Source organism: Octopus bimaculoides, chromosome 3, assembly GCF_001194135.2.
Source record: "Octopus bimaculoides isolate UCB-OBI-ISO-001 chromosome 3, ASM119413v2, whole genome shotgun sequence".
In the NCBI taxonomy this organism is placed as follows: Eukaryota; Metazoa; Mollusca; class Cephalopoda; order Octopoda; family Octopodidae; genus Octopus; species Octopus bimaculoides.
This window is the reverse complement of record NC_068983.1, coordinates 125,333,944-125,337,661: the sequence shown is the minus strand read 5'-3', so window position 1 is coordinate 125,337,661 and position 3,718 is coordinate 125,333,944. Positions and strand designations below refer to the sequence as shown.

General features: G+C 35.7%; 1 protein-coding gene across 2 annotated transcripts in view; it reads right to left on the bottom strand.

Moving 5' to 3' along the window:
* The window catches only part of LOC106875338 (FMRFamide receptor-like), a 558,102-nt gene that overhangs the window by 498,701 nt on the left and 55,683 nt on the right, over window positions 1-3,718 (bottom strand). The window lies entirely within an intron of this gene.

The window sequence follows — 3,718 nt, the reverse complement described above, 5'->3', positions numbered from 1 at the left end:
TATATATATATATATATATATATATATTGCGATAGCTAAACAAAAGAAAGAATGCTGAAATGCATGTTTTTTTTATTTATGTTTTTTTGTTTTTTAAAGTAATCGCTTGCTCCGTCACTACACCACCTCTCGGTGATTTCAGGCAATAAGTCAGTATATTCCATATGTTATACGGTTTTCTAGCGTAACTAGATTTTATAACCTTCAACGTACCTGTCTCTATCACTGTGCTACGTCGTTTACTGGTAATTTACTGCATGCTATTTTTATTATGAATGCATACTTATCGATTCACCTTGTCATAGTGTTCTACTTTCATTTAAAAGTTGTGATTTGAACATATTTGATCACCGGAAATATAATTCGATAAAGAATCTTTGCGGCACAGTTTCAGGTTTCATGTGATGAATAAATAAATAAACATTTCAACATTTTGAAATGGAACGGCGCATATACATCATTCACACACACACACACACACACACACACACACACACACACACACACACACACACACACACACATATATATATATATATATATATATATATATGTGTGTGTGTGTGTGTGTGTGTGTGTGTGTGTGTGTGTGTGTGTATAGTGTGAGTGTGTTTGTGTGCGATGGGTAAATTGTCTCTATTTTATAATTTTCATTTCGTGCATGTGTAGTTGTTGCTTTGATTTTCTTGACTACACAATATAGTAGGGTCGGTTGGGCAATGTCTGGGAGGAGAACAGCACCATGACGCAATTCACTCTGCCAGAGACTCGGAGACGACATGCTGTACTGCTTGGCGTTTGTGCCGGAAGCTACAATACGAACGTTTCAGTGTGTTTGGGTGGAAATATAAGGACAGTGCAAGCTGAGGACATGTACAGAGAATGATAAAAATCAAACATCCCGTCAAAATCATGGTGTTTAGAGTGACCACTAGCGATGGTGATATTATTTCTCCATTCGTATTCCCATACCGCCTCACATTTAACACGGGGGCCTACATCAAGTGTCTGGAGGAGGTAGCGCTGCCGTGTATCTGGCAACAGGACTCTGCATCATGCCACAAAAGCAGAAGTACACAGTCATGTTCGTCAAACAATTTCTGCGACCACATCACACCTAGCATATGGCCACCTACTTCCCCAGTTTACAACCCACTTGGTTATTAAATGTGGGGGCGCAGTTGAGCGAGAGAGAAACTAAACTCCTTGAAACACCAAAGATGAACTGAAGGCAAGGATTATGGCAGTTTTCACCATTTTAGACAAGGAAACCCTTTAGAAGTATCACAGGAGATTCTGAAGTGGTCTGGAGGCCGTGGTTGAAGTTAATAGCGATTTTATTGAATAAATTATTTCCAAATATTTTTATGTAATTTTGGTAAATATATTTCTTAAAATAAGATGGTGTCATTTTCATATTTGCCTAATTTAGACGACAGTTTGTTCACCGCACCTTGTATATATATATATATATATATTATAGACAATTATATGTCCATTTCGGTTGATCTTACCAATATATATAAATATATATATATATATATATATATATATATATATATATATATATATATATATATACAAACACATACATATACATATACTTCATCCTTCGTGGACATCCTCTCACCACTATCCATATCGTCCTTGCCAGTGCTCGTTCTCTGGACCGTGCCTCTGCTCCCTCTCAGTGACTCCTTTACCTGCCGACCTCTCCAGCACTGCCATCATTACAGGCACTCATCATCATCCCTTTCATATCAGTGACTCCTTTACCTGCACTTCTAACAACGTCATTTACTGCATCTCCTGCTCTTTCTGTTGTCCTTCTCTGTACATCGGTTAAACAGGACACCGCTTGGCTGACCGGTTCACGGAGCACCTCCGAAACTTTAGTCTCGGCAAAGACACTCCGGTCTCTCACCATTTCCGCTATACCAGTCATTCATTGCAACACCTGTTTGTGTTCGGGTTGTCTTTGCACAGGCGCCATCCGGACTCCCACCGTCGCCGTGAACAGAATTTAATCTTCTCGCTTCGCTCCATTGCGGCACATGGGCTCAACACCCCTCCCAAGTTCATCTGACTCCCCTCCTCTCCTCTCTTCACCTGAGACCTACTTCCTCTCTCAACTCCTACTCACTCTTGCCCTATTGATTTTTATTTCTTTCAAAATAACTTTAGTAATGTGAGAATACATAGGTTTCCTTCCTATGAAACAAGAAGTAAGGAATTACGACACACACTAAGTACATTACCGGTGCAAATGTCCTTTCAAGTGAAGATAGAGACTGGCTCAGTATGAAGGTTCTTTGAGAATGGTATCTTGTTTTCTATTAATAAAGAAAAATATTATTTATTTTAAAGAAACCAATTATGAATATTTAGACTATATGTTTATTATAACATAGTTCCGTTCATTATATTTATACTTCGTCCAGAAAAATAATATGCCAATAGTTATGTAACTTGTAGCAGAAAGTAGGCTGATAGACATTGCTGCATTTTGGAAAGACGTGTGAACTTTCATTTCTGTAAATAGGCGTACTGCAGAGATTCCATTACTGAGATGTTTACTGCACATTGCATTAGTGAAATATTATTAATTTGCAGTAAACAGATCGATGGAGTTGTGGAAATAAAAAAGACTCGATAATGATTATGCTTTAGGGCCATATACACTATATTCCCTGAAACATTTTAACTGTCGCTTATAGTTACCATTTTAATGACCGCATTTCGAAATGTCTGAGAATAAGTCAACATTCTTGATGCGTTCATGGTGGAAATTCGTATATTCAGCTACAGGGCATTTCACAACTGATTGCTGATTATAACAACAAATACGGTTATTCCCCTTCGCTTTTAAAGCATTTATTTCATCTGTAATCGTATTTTATATGCATCTATTAAGTTCAGGTAGTTTATTTTCATCTTATTTGTTGAAACAGGAATATGTTAACGTTATATTAAAATGCAGATATGGGACTGCAAGCTCAATGCAGTGTTGTGATGCAGTTGGAATAATCGCGATGCAGAAATAGATAGTCTCATGGATCGAATACAATCAGCGTATCCAGTATTGCTTTTATTGCTTTTATGTATGAAATCTGTTCTTATCAAGTTTGAAAGTCCAATATGTTTTTTATTAAACTGCCACTCGAATATGTAACATTGTATTTGCTGAGACAGTGTATCGAAGCTGAAGTAATTACTCTGTAGATGATATATTTATTAACACATACAGTTGTTAAATTCACTATGAATTTTAATACGTTTCAGAATGTGGCAAAACCTCTGTCCAACAACAGTAGATTTAATGTGAATATAACAGGCTTGTATCTTTAATATGGCTTGCTATATGTACCTGATGTATATATATATATTATTTTGCTTAAAAGAGTTCCAACACTGTCTGTTTTTTATGTTTTATTTATATTCCTGCAGAACTAATGTGGGGTATAGAATATGGAATATACAATATATAATATGATATACAATATACAATATAAAATAAAATAAAATAAAAATGGATGGCACCATGAAAGAAAGTATTGAATATAGATGAAATATTGAGTGTTCAATATAAAGGATCAAATATATAAATATATAAATATAAATATATATATATAAAGGGGAATCGAGTTTCAGGGGTATTTCCCTTCGTCATGGCCGGTATGACAGACTTTAACAGATATATATATATATATATATATCA